The sequence below is a fragment of the Pristis pectinata genome, chromosome 6 (genome assembly GCF_009764475.1).
Source record: "Pristis pectinata isolate sPriPec2 chromosome 6, sPriPec2.1.pri, whole genome shotgun sequence".
Classification (NCBI taxonomy): domain Eukaryota; kingdom Metazoa; phylum Chordata; class Chondrichthyes; order Rhinopristiformes; family Pristidae; genus Pristis; species Pristis pectinata.
The window spans coordinates 77,652,816-77,666,733 of NC_067410.1; the positions used below are offsets into that span (position 1 = coordinate 77,652,816).

General features: G+C 42.3%; 1 long non-coding RNA gene across 1 annotated transcript in view; it reads left to right on the forward strand.

Moving 5' to 3' along the window:
• The first annotated feature begins 2,264 nt into the window (after positions 1 to 2,264).
• The window catches only part of LOC127571160 (uncharacterized), a 29,486-nt gene continuing 17,832 nt past the window's right edge, over positions 2,265 to 13,918 (forward strand). The window contains exons 1-2 of the long non-coding RNA XR_007956452.1: positions 2,265 to 2,780; positions 8,106 to 8,283. This is a non-coding gene — a long non-coding RNA (uncharacterized LOC127571160). The remainder of the gene's footprint in view (positions 2,781 to 8,105; positions 8,284 to 13,918) is intronic.

The following is a 13,918-nucleotide window of genomic DNA, read 5'->3' on the forward strand; positions in this document are numbered from 1 at the left end:
TGGTGCAAAATGTAACTGAGGCACAAGTCCTGGTGTTGGTGTGGCAGTCTTTCAAGAGCTTACAGAGTTTGAGGAGAGAGCTTTTTAGCTGACTGGTGCCACATTAGAGTTGTGCTGCCGATGGAACAGTTAATCAGTGATTCATGGACAGTTGTGTGTGTGATAAACTCTGGGCAGACTTTTGAGAAATGCGAGTCAAACAAAATCTCCATGCTTGTGATGTGTTGCTTCACACTTGACGTGTGCAGAGTGTCCTGCAAGCTTCTCAGACGCAGCTTACTGACCTTGCATGTTTTGGTGACGTGTGAGCCGAACAGTACTGCCCCGCTGAGTGTTAAGTGAAGCTGGAGAAGGTAACTGGTTGACAGTGAGCCTGTCCGGGATCCAGAGTAATAGGAACGAGCTGCTGAGTCTGATGGTTCCGATATCTGCACAAGGTGCAATGACGCTGTTCGCTGTTGCAAGCAAAGTGCATCAGCTGAGGACTTCATGGAGCATTGTGGTGGTGAGAATGAAGGGTGGATCATTGTAGTTGGGGTTGACACCACAGTCATCACACTGCTCCTAACAGCTCTCCAAGTTCCCTCCCTGGCAGTGTGTTAGCAGAGGACACAGATGCCCTGGATCTGACTGGTTGTGAAACAGAACGTGCCCCAGTGAATACTTATGTTAAAGCTCATTGAGTTGAACAGTACAGAAAAGGGCACTTCAGCCCACCATGTCCATGCTGACCTTTTTGCCCCTCTACACTGATCTCATTTGCCCACATGTCTGTCTAAATGTCACCTAGGTGACCCGCCACCTCCTCTAGCGTTCTGCAACTTATCTGCCTGTTATCAGATCAGAATTGTTGCTCCTAAACATGTTTCAGTTAAATAATCTACTGTTCTGTACATTTGTATCAGACATTGCTGGGCCATTGATTGAATATTATGCCATAATTATTTTTCTAGAAAGTTATAATATATGACTGTTAACACTAGGATCACTATTAAATCAAATTTTCAATGTGATTGACTAAAAATATGTGCTTTTGAGATATATCATTTCGATTCAAGCTACAGCAGTCTGGTAAAATCAATCTCAGTACTTGTACACTTTATGTAACACAGCATGTGCATTGCAGAGGATTTAATGGGAACTGGTTTCATAACATTCTGTAATTATTTTCTTCCAGTAGTTTGCTGCATAATACAAAATGGTGGAGAAATTTGGCTGTAATACATATCCTTCTTTTCAATGTTTTTAATCATCGTGTAGCCAAAATTGTAGCAAAATAGTGTTCCTGCAGAGCATGCCCAGTCCATTTCATTCTGCTTTTCCCTGAAGGCACAAAGCTGCTGCTGTAGAGATGATCAAACCATTCTGTAATGAATCTAAAATCCATGGATTAAAAGTAACAGGTACAGTCTGATGATAACTTGATATTCTCGAATTAATAATAGCCTAATGAAAAATATTTGAAGGACTAGGGAGAAGGAGAAAGAGTTTTGGCCAAGTTTGCCCTGAAAATGCTTTCTTGCAATTTTCATTTTGTGCATTATCTTTAGCACATGTGAAAACAATTGCATTTTTAGAACAAATGCTTTTCATGTAGACATGAACTAACTTTACCAAAGATTATCATTTATGTAGCATACCACCTACATTTTACCTCGAGATTGTTTGCAAATGATCGTTGTGGATAAACGAGTCCTTTAGGTGGTGCTGCTAGATCTTTAGTATGAGGCCCACTTTTGAATTTATTCTAATTTTTGGAATCAGAGGGGCTCAGTTTTATTTTAATTTCAGCTAGGATTAGAGGAAATGTTGAAGCAGTTGGTTTGCTGAATTTATTGTTAGCATCCTGTTGTGTATCTGAGTAGATCAAGTCTAGGATAATGCAAGAGGCAGATTAAAGTGAAAATTCCATTTTTAGTTCAGGATCTAAGGAATAGGATATTACAGACTTATATGAATTGACAAGGAGTTCTTGCTTTTTAGCTTCTGTTCACAAACAATTAAATCTTAATGAAAATGCTGGAAACATTCAGCAGGTTAGGGAACATCTGTGGAAAAAGAAACTGTTAGCGTTTCAGGTCTGAGATCTTTTATCAGGGGAGAAAACAAGTTAGTTTTAGGGAGCAGAGAAGGTGGTATTGGTATTGGTTTATTATTGTCGCTTGTACTGAGATACAGTGGAAAAACTTGTCTTGTATACCGTTCATACAGATCAATTCATTTCACAGTGCATTGAGGTAGTACAGGGTAAAAACAATAACAGAATACAGAGTAAAGTGTTACAGCTACAGGGAAGTGCATTGCAGGTAGCCAATAAGGTGCAGGGTCATAACAAGGTAGATTGTGAGGTCAAGAGTCCATCTCATTGTATAAGGGAATTGTTCAATAGTCTTATCATAGTGGGATAGAAGCTGTCCTTGAGCTGGGTGGTGTGTGCCCTCAGGCTCCTGTATCTTCTGCCTGATGGGAGAGGGGAGAAGAGAGAATGACCTGGGATTACGCTGGAGGTATAGACAGAATCCATGGAGGGGAAGCTGGTTTCCGTGATGCGCTGGGCTGTGTCCACAACTCTCTGCAGTTTCTTGCGGTCCTGGGCAGAGCAGTTGCTGAAGGCTTTTGTTGAGAACTACCCCCAGTTCAAGAAGATGTCGGGCACGGTGTCCAAGCACGTGATGGTGGTGGGTGAGCTCTCGCGGCTGGTGGGGGAGCAGAACCTGATGGCTGTGTAGGAGGTGGAGCAGGAGCTGGCCTGCCAGAACCACCACTCCAAGGCCCTGCAGGTGAGGAAAGGGGTTGAGGGGGGTTGTCGGGGTCCCAGGAAGGAGGCAGGGTCCAGTGGGGAGGCTGGGTTGAAGCGACTCCTGGAGAAGGAGGGAGACAGGGTTGCGAGGGTCCCGGGGGGGGAGGGGAAGGGGAAGGGTGGGGAACACTGGTGGTCCTGGGAGATGGTGGACTCTGACCACTCTCTGTGAGTGCAGACATTGGGTGGGAGGTACAGAGTGAGGGGGTCTCGGATAAACTGAGCCAACCCCTCACCGCTGGTACTGGGGGTGACTGGAGATTAAACGGCTCTGTTGAGGAGGATGAGAGGTGACTTGATAGAGGTGTACAAGATGATAAGAGGCATAGATCGAGTGGACAGTCAGAGACTTTTTCCCAGGGCGACAATGGCTAACTCGAGGGGACATAATTTTAAGGTGATTGGAGGAAGGTATAAGGGGGATGTCAGGGGTACGTTTTTTTACACAGAGAGTGGTGGGTGCGTGGAATGCACTGCCTGCAGAGGTTGTGGGGGCAGATACATTAGGGATATTTGAGACTCTTAGACACATGAATGATAGAGAAATGGGGGGCGATGTGGGAGGGAAATGTTAGATAGATCTTAGAGCAGGATAAAATGTTGGCACAACATTGTGGGCCAAAGGGCCTGTACTGTGCTGTAGTGTTCTATGTTCTAAGCTGTGATGCATCCAGATAGGATGCTTTCTATGGTGCATCAATAAAAGCTGGTGAGTGTCAAAGGGGGTGGGTGAGGGAGGATGGGTGGGAACAAAAGGAATCTTTGAAAGGGTGAGACAACATGCCCTAATGTGGCAGTTAAGGAGCTGTTAAAATTAGATTAAGCTTCATTGTCTGTGTAATGTATTACTAATGGTAAGGCTGTGGGACATGTCCAGCAGGCCAGACTAGGCAAAAATGGAGCCACAATGATGACAGGCAAAAATCATCCGTTCTGATTCAAACAGAAAGAGCAAATTATCTAAAGTTGGTGAATTTGCTATTGAGTTCAGCAGTCTGTGTTGCGCCCAGATGGAAGATGAGGTGTTGTTCGTTGGGCTTACATTTGGCCTCATTGTAACAGTGCACGAGGTCACAGACAGAAAGATCAGAGTGTGAGTAGGATGCTGAATTAAAATGACAGGTATTAGGAAGCTCAGGGTCACTCCTCCTTTATCATAACCTCCTTATAAATTTTAATAAAGGCCTGACTAGCTTGCTAGAAATCATTATAGTCAAATCAGAATGTGAACAGGTTGTGCCTTAAAAAGAATGTTTGTTCCTCAGATAAAAACAGGGAATATTGGGGATGCCCAGCCAGTAAGGCAGCATCTGCAGAGAGAGAAACAGAGTTAGTGTTTCAGATAGAGTCATAGAGTCATACAGCACAGAAGCTGGCCCTTTGGCCCAACTCATCTGTGTTGACCAAGGCGCCTACATAAGCCAATCCCATTTGCCTGCATTTGGCCCATATTCCTCTAAGCTTTTCCTATCCATGTACCTGTCTAAATGTCTTTTGAACTTTGTAATTGTACCTGTCTCTACCACTTCCCCTGGCAGCTTGTTCCATATACCCACCACCATCTGTGTGGAAAAAACTTGCCCTTCAAATCTCATTTAAATCTTTCCCCTCTCACCTTAAACTTATGCCCTCTAGTTTTAGACCCCCCTACCCTGGGAAAAAGACTGTGACTTTCAATGCCCCTCATGAATTTATAAATTTTTATACGGTCACCCCTCAGCCTCCTTTGCTCCAGGGAAAACAGCACCAGCCTATCCAGTCTCTCCTTATAACTCAGTCCCGGCAACATCCCGGCTTAATCACATCCTTCCTGTAGTGTGGCAACCAAAACTGCACACAATACTCTCAAGTACGGTCTCACCAACATCTTGTACAGCTGTAACATGAAGTTCCAAATCCTGTTTTCAATGCTGCGACCAATGAAGGCAAGTATTCCATACGCCTTCTTCACCACTTTGTCTATCTGTGTTGCCACTTTCAAAGAACAATGTACTTGTACCCCTAGGTCTCTCTGTTCTACAACACTCCCCTGGGCCCTTCTGTTCACTCTGTATGTTCTGCCCTGGTTTAACTTCCCAAAATGCATCACTTCATACTTGTCTGACTTGACTTGCATCTGCCATTCTTTTGCCCACTTTCCCAGTCGATCAATGGCCCTCCATCAGAACTGGAATTGTGAGAAAATATGCGAGTTTAAATTGCAGAGAAGTGGAAGGATGGAGAGGAGCATAGGCTGGAGACTAAGGCTGTCCAGTTGACAATTCAGTACTGCTTCAGAGAGGAAACGAATGCTTCTTGTTTACAGGAGCACAAAAAGAGGAAGATGACTAAGGGCAGTAGATAATAAAAACAACATGCTGAAACTGTGAAATGCAGAGTATTGAAGTTGCTGGAAATCTGAAATAAAAGAGAATGCTGGTAATGGCAGATCAGGTAGCAAATGTGGGAAGAGAAAAACTGAGCTAACGTTACAGGTGGATGACCTTACAATAGAACTGCTGGTTATCTGAAATTGTTGAATTCACTCTTGAGTCTGGAGGGCTGGAATGTGCCAAGATAGAAGATGAGGTGCTGTTCTTTGAGCCTATGCTTGGTTTGTTGGAACAGTGTTGGAGGCCAAAGTGGGAGTGGGATGGAGAATTAAAGTGACGGGCGACTGGAAATTCAGAGTCATCCTGTTGGACTGAATGTAGGAGTTCTGCGAAGCGGTCACCCAATCTGCATCTGTTTTTCTAATGGAGAGAAGATGATATCTTGAGCTTTGAATGCAGAACTAAATTGGAAGAAGTATAAGTGAATTGCTGCTTCCCCCAAAGGCACACTTTAGGTCACTAGATTGTGGGAAGGGACAAGGGCAAAGGATGGGTGTTTCATCTCTCTGATTGCATGGGAAAGTCCCACGAGAAGTAGAATGGTTGGTGGAGATTGAAGAACACACCAGAAAGTTGTGGAGGAAATGTTCCCTTCAGAATGCTGAAAGGAGTGAGGGGAGGATAAAGTATGTCTTGAGGTGGAATCTCCATAAGGTTGGTAGAAATTATGGAGGATGATCTGTTGAATGTGAAGGTTGGTGGGTTGGATGATGCAGACAAGGGCAATCCAATTTATTTTCTGGCTGAAGGAAAGGAGGTGGCGAAACCACAAATATAGGAAATAAAGGAGATGCATTTTAAAAGCCTGTCAACTATGGTAGTGAAGAAACTGTGGTTAAGAAAAAAGGAAGACATTTCAGAAGCACTGGTGTGGAAAGTTTTGTCAGAAGGAAAACTGTAGACAGAGAAACTGGGCAAATGGAATGGAGTCAGAGTAGAAGGAGGTGGAGTCAAGATAACTGGTGGGTTTGTATTGGATATTAGTCACAAAACTATCCTCATGGAGGAAGAGTAATCAAGAAAGGGAAGAGAAGAATCTGACGTGAACCCTGTGACAGTGAGAGCAGGTGGAATTCGTAGCAAAGCTCATGAAATTTTCAGGTTCTACATTTGTGGATGAAGAAACACGAACACAGTCATCAAAGTACCGCAAAAGAGTTGAGGGAGGGGGATTGAATAGGACTGAAACAAGGAATGTTCCACATAAGCCAGAAAGAGACAGGCTTGGCCCCATGCAGGTTCCCAGAGCCATGCCTGTTATGGGGACACAGTAAGTGAAGGAGAAGTTGTTCAAAGTCAGAATCGGTTCAGTCAGGTGAGTGAGTGTGGTGGTGGGGACTGTTAAGTCGTCTGGTCAAGCATGAAATGAAGGGCTCTCAGTCCATCCTGGTATTTGCTTTTCAATGTTTGTTTCTCAACCCAGTTGAACGTGTGTTGCAAAATAGATTAGAGAACACATTGGCCTAGAAGTATGATTGGGTAGTGTCTTTTGGCACTATGCCCTCCATTTATGTGTAACTTTGATTGTGAACCAGCATTGCATCACTGCTGCTTGTCTCTCATTAATGAGATATTCTGTTGTGCAACTCTGTGCCTGACTGAAGTCCGGAGCATTGACATCAGTTGTCGTGCAGCATCGATCTGACTTGGTCATGCCACGTTGGGCTGCATAACCCTCTGTGAGTCATACACAGGGAACCAGGTCTGAACCGTGGGAAGGCACTCTGCAGCTGCACTTTTTAAGAAAAGTTTCCTAATTGCCTGTAAATTTGTTGGGAATTGTTTTAGGAGAGTTTATTGTGCTCAGCTGGGCTAAATGTTAGAATTTTATTTTTATTATTGAGACTATATCATTTTGTAGAAAAATATGGCTGCCCTGATAGTGGTTATCATGGACTTTCAACACGGCCAAGGGAAGGTGGAGAGTGAAGGCCTCTTGAGGCAAGGCTTCCTTGATAGAGTGGAACAAAGAAGAAAGGAGAGAGGTGGTCTGCTGAGGAGGTACAATTCTCCCAAGATCTACCAGAATCAATAGTCCTCTTCCTCACATCAAAGGAGCAATGTATCTGGAGGCTAAGGTCTCCACTGCAGGCAGAGCTCCACCATGCACCAATGCCTGGACCCTCCTTGGTCATGGATGCTTTCTACCTATGGAGATAGGGACTCGCTGCCTTTTCCTTGAATACAGATATGTGGATTTTCCAAGGTTGCTGACTTCCTGAAGGTTCAGGGAGTGATAGACTGTACAGGTAGACTCTACTTGTTCCCAAACTCCATATGGGAAGGATGAGTTGCTCATCACTCCCTGAACATGGAGAAAATGTGTGACCAAAAGCAAAAGAATCTAATGGTCAACCCCACAGTGTCGTGCACTGGGAAGACTCATACACTTCATTCATTCTGAGTTAGGCTGCTATTTCCAGCCTCTATGGCATTCTGGTAGATAGCTTTTGTGGGACTCTACCTGGTAATCCATGACCCTCATTCCCATGTGATCTGTAAGTGTTAGAAGGCATAATTGCCACTAGAGCCACAGGATCAATAGAAGGTGGATGGAGACTACCATTGGGGTTTCTAAAGACATTGTTGCCCAGACTGATCAAGGGTTGGCCTGCAGTACAGAGAGGGTATCTTCTTTCATTGCTGCTAGTTGTATCTTGCTTAATCTGGCTGTACTGAGGGATCATCTCTTTTCCATGAATAGCACCAAGACATAGGGGAAAAGGAAGAGAAGGAGGAAGCAGGAGGAACAGGAGGAGCAAGACAAAATAAAATAACCTCTCTGGATGTAGAGTCGTTGCATACTGAGTCACCCTGTGGTTCAGTTGAGGACTGACTCCATTAAGAAAGGCAAGAGGCCATTTCTACACACATACGACAGGGCCTTTGCTCCACTTGAAAAGTAAGTCACAAGTTTGTATTCGCTCCCACAGTTGCCTGGTTCTGACCAACAAAAATAGTCTGATCACTTCCCCTTGATACTCAATGACGTCAACATTGCCAGTCCACTATCTCCAACACCTTGAAGGCCAAGACTTCATAGAACCTCAGCTGGACCAAGCACAAGATAAATATGGCTGCAAGAAGATAGCAGAGGCTGCCTGTTCATTGGTGAGTAATCCATTTAGTGTCTTCACAGAACATTTCCACAATTTGCTAATTGCATGCCAGTAACTGCTGAAGAATACTCTCAACATGTCTCTATGAATACAGCTCCAAAGATACTGATAAATGCTGTCTACCAGCATCCATGAACACATCTCCAAAGATATAATGAGGCTGCAATATATGCCATCTACAAAAAAGCAAAGCAGTAACCCTTCAGTGCTTCAACAGCAACTCGATCTCTCGCATATAGAGACAAGGGCATCAATTGTTTGGATACTCTAACACACCTACAATTTAGCTTCCAAGTCACACACCATTGTATTTGGAATTATGTATATAACTTCATCCTTCACAATGTTGGAGCCACCTATCTATTCAACAGCACAATAAATTTTCCCTCAGCACAAGCACAGCAGTATGTCAGGTGGACTGCTCCTTGGCACCTTCAATTGGCAATTAGGGATGATCAATATATGATGAGCTCTGAGCAATGCCCACCCTCAATGAATAATTATCCAAAAAGCCACTGTGAATGCCTATAGCGGTGTGGACCCATATTTCTGCTGTTGTCCACTTGAACACAAATAATGAAGGCTAGAACCAACTGAAGCAACACAGTAAATATTTTTATACATCTGATGAACAACAAAACCATACAATTATTTATTATCCATTAATATCCATTCTTGTACTTTTCTTTAGCTCCTGTTTCTGGACATATTTGCCTGCCCTACTACTTCCTCACAGAGCACTCAGTAACTAGCAAAGCTAATGGATGGTATTCTATTGCACTGCAGCAGGCAAAGAATGGTAGTGAAGGATGACCTGGAGCAGCACTGGGCTTAGAGGAAATAAAAACAAAAGAATTGTTGGAAATGCTCAGCACACAAGACAGCATCTGTGGAAAGAGAAATAAAGTTAATGTTTCTGGTCAATGACCATCTGGGCTAAGATGACCAAGTTTCAAATTGCATCATCTTGCTTATGGTTGGTTGATGGTCACAGTGATTGCATCACTGGAATGGAAGTTGTGGGGAAAGGAACATTGTCACACTGAGAGAGGACTGTTGATTTATAATTCACTGTGCTTATAATTTACAGGAGGACAGGTTGCTGGAGTGCTAACACTGGCATGAAGTGCTTTTAAACTAGTGCTATGATGGCACAAATATGAGCTTGCATGGCAGCAAGTTAACCATGCATATCAGAAGTCAGACTACCCATATATTAGGTGGCTTCAGCCTGCATCCAATAAAAACTGTGACTTTGTGAAAAGGCAGTACCCTATGCCTGGGCCTATGTATGTTGACGTTAAACTGGCAACTACTTACACTCTAGAAAGAATGACATCCAGGGTCTCTGCAAAATCATGTGCAAGATTGGCACAGGACTCCCCATGGTCCTGAAAGCAAAGAACAAACTGTTGGAAGAACTTAGCAGGTCAGGTAGCATCTGTGGAGGCAAAGGGATGGTCGATGCGTCTGGAACTGATGCAAGGTCTTGACCTGAAATGTTGACCATCTCCTTGCCTCCACAGATGCTGCCTGACCCGCTGAGTTCCTCCAGCAGTTTGTTTTTTGCTCCAGATTCCAGCATTTGCAGTATCTTGAGTCCCCATGGTTCTTGTCATTTTACCCAGGCATTCATGACAATAGCCCAAGCATCTTTATGTGCATATATTTATATATATATACACTCTCAGCAAGGAGCTGGCCCTTTCCCCATAACTTGACCACAGGTCACTTGTGCACAGTGGCTTACCATGTGCAGATCCTGCCTCTAAACTACACTCTACTCTCCTCAGAGTGGCACAATGTAAGCTGATGGCTGACATTCTCATATGTAGGAACAAGTTGTCTTTTCTTCTGGTTTTGTTCCTCTGGTTCTGGGATCTGCACTGCTGGGAGAATGTGGGTAGGGGTAAGTCAAAATGTTATAGTTACAATGAGGTGATTTAATGTCTAAGAAGCAATGCTTAGGTCATCTGACTCATTGGAACTAAGAGAATGCAATGATGGGAGAAGTGGAACATTATCAGGTGGCATAGATGTGAGCACAATCTCTGATTTGTCACTGACAACCATCTCTCAGTGGCTGACCTCATGATCACCAGTATCCTCTCCCCCAGATGATTTCACCTGAAGGCATGTAGGGCCTGTTGCCAGGTTGTTGCAGCTGGCAACAATTGTGTTCCATCTTCCACAATAGAGAGTATGTGTTGCATTGTCCAAAGGTCCTGATTGAATAGCTGGGAGTGCATTAAACTATGTGTAAGTGTTGGAAATGTTAGATAAGGGTGCTGAGTGAGATTATATTTCTGTGAGTGTTGGGGGTGTGGTGAAGGAGCAGTGTGAATGTGCATTTGTACAAATGGGAGTGGATAGGATTGTTGATGAGTTCACTGACCTCATGAGTGAGGTGGTTGAACGTTATGTGGCACTGAGACCAGGCACTGATCTCCCTGGTAACACCCTTCCACTAATATTTTTTTCAAATCTTAATCTAAAGCTGTTCTTGGGCCTTCTAGTCTGCATGACCCATCAGCTGGTTTCCGCCTTTTTGACTAATTTGTCCATTGCAGGCTTTGAGTATCAGAGTGCTTGTTCCAGTCAGGATCAACATTGTACCAACATATGCTCTTCAAGTTATGCAGTTCCAGCAGCCATGGCAGGCAGCATTAGTTATGTGCAGCTGACGTTAGGGACTCCTGAAAGCATTCTGAGTTATTGTGCACGGATGTGAGGAACAGCACACAATTGTCATTATTTGGATAGCCTTATCATTACTTGAGATGCCTGCCCAAATTTCAGATGTGTTTGGGAAAAGCGGTCTGTGTCCTTTGCACATTAGCATTTTAGTGCATGCTTTCCATGCTTTGATATGAACTTTTGCAAGTAGTTATTAGTTTGCTGATATAGAGCAAGATGCCATAGTGGATTATGAAGAGAATGCAGAGAGGCATCAAGGCGATATAGACAGGCCAAGTAAATGTACAAAGATATGACAGATAGGATATAGTGGAAAAATTCAAGATCATCATTTTAGTAGCAAAAAAGAAATATTATTTAAATAGCTAGAAATTGAAAGGGTAGGTGTTCAGAGTGATGCAGGTATACTTGTTCATAAGCAGATTCAGCAAGCAATTAGGGAAGCAAGCAGTAAATTGGCCTTTAATGCAAGAGGATTTGAGTACAATAGAAACGTCTTGCTTCAATTATATACGACCCTGCTGAAACTGCAGTAAGAATATTGTGTACAAATCTGGTATCCCTACCTAAGGAAGGATATACTTGCAATAGAGAGAGTACAGAGAAAGTTCACCAGATTGATTCCTGGGATGATGGGTTTATTGTTTGAGGGGAAATTAAGTGGACTATCTTGTGCTTTCTTGAGTTTAGAAGAATGGGAGGTAAGCGTGATGAAATGTACAAAATGCTAATGCTGCGTGACAAGGTAAATGCAAAATTCCCTGGCTCAAGTGTCTGTAACTATGGGTCAGAATATCAAGCTAAAGGACTGAGATGAGAAAAAATTTCTTCACTCAGAATTGTCTACCCAGCAAAGCTGTGGATGCTCAGTGGCTACGTATATTCGAAATGAGATGTGATTGTTAGTAGAGGTGGTGATTAATGTTATTGGTAGGTAAATATTGGATATGTGGTACATGGAACAATGAATGTGTAAGTTGTGTTGATCATGGAGGATGGGATTTGTGATGTATTCAGTGCCATGGATGTCATTAGACTTCTTCAGGAACTGTGACCGGGCATTGACCTCACTGTCAGCACTCTTCCAGGAGAGCTTCCTCTTGGATATGGAGTGCTACTTGATCTCCATTTCCTTCTTTATGCTTTGTTATGTATCTCTTTTTGTACATAAATTTACAAAATTACCCTGAATAATACAATTTTGGTCCCTCTGGTATGGAATAATTATCCACAGCACCATTAACAGAACTGATAACTCATATTTTATATTTGAATAGAAGAAACAGTATCTGATGTAACAATTAAATTAAAAACTTGTATGCAAAGTGAAATTGAGGGAAAAAGATTGAGGTATTATAACCTTTGCCAGTATGGATACTGTGATGTAAGAAGTTGTACTAGTATGAGTTGCTTTTTCATGAAGGCTTGAAATGCCTTTGCCCTGGTATTCTTAACAAAAATCCTCATAATTAATCTGACCAGTTGAGTAAACCCTGCATTTTCTGTTTTTGTTTAAGATTTCCAGCATCTGCAGATTTTTGCTGTTTGATTCAATCTGTGTTGCTCTAGACAAGCTTTCTCCATTATGTCCACCCCCACCAACTATTCCGTCAGCATATCTTTTTTATTTTTCACCCTTATATGCTTATCACTTTGTTTGGAGCCATTTCAGTATGGTGGTAGAGGCGGAAACTGGTATGGAATAAAGGGGGCTTTGAATTCTGCAAGCAGCAATATAGTCAAGGACTTTGAAGAGGAAGGGGAGATTGTTGGTGGGGTGCTTGCTTGCAAGGACAGAGATTGATGCATGGATATTCTGAAGAGAGGGATAATGATGGAAGATTTGAAAGGGATGCTAGTGGGGTCAGTGAATAGTTAACATGGGGGCCAAGAAAAGTTGTGTGATCAGCAGTTTGGTGATAATGGGTCGCAGTGTCATGCATCATCAAGGGAGACTACTGATACCAGAAATTGCTTTTTTTTTTGGTTTTGCAAAGGACAAATGGATTTTTCAAAAGAAGATTATCGACTGATTGAAAGGATGGCTGAGTGTAATGTTTGTCTTCAAGCTTTGAGCATTACCTTGGAAATCACTCACATGGCAAGGGGTTTGACTGTTGTGCAAGGTTGATATGCATCAATTTAATTTATTTAATCTCTGCTCTCCAAAACTATGATTACGTTGTCATTTACCCTCAGACTTGTTAAAAGCTATATTTGTACCACCACTGAATAATTTAATTAATAGATAATTCTACCCTTATTACGAAACATCACCAGCATGAAGATTGCTTAATTATTTATCATGAATGAATGACAGTCTCATAACTGTGAGAGTGCCATAGTTTTTTTTCAAGTACTCTTTTTCAAGTTTGAGATGGACCTAATGATCAGCTTCTATCTTTTCTGTATGAGAACCAGTACTGCTTTATGTACAATAAAACAGCACTCTGAATGTCTGCTCATTTTAATTTATTGCTTTGAGGCAGGAATTTCTGATAAAAGAAGTGATTTAGATAACATCAGTAAAATTTAATTGGCTTTTGTACTTAAAAATATCTAAATGTGTAGGGAAGCAGTAGTTCATCATACTTACAAGCACTGCCCAGCATGTGTGTCAGCAAAACACATCTGCAGGATTTGCTATAAATAAACTGAATTCTCTTTAAAAGAGCCTTTTAAAAATGTCTCAAAGCTTAGTTTGACTGTATATCCAACAAATCAAGTTTTGAAACTTAATGTGAATTCTGAATTTTCAGCCAAATTTGTATATAATGCTGCTATGTTGCAGTATAATTGTCCTTCCACATCTCCATTAAAAAAAGGGAGAAAATTTCTATTCTCAGTTCTGGAAATGTCAATGATGAGCATCAGTTTAATGTTAGCTTTTTAAATTAATGAATTAAGTTAATTTTTTTTACTTACAGCGT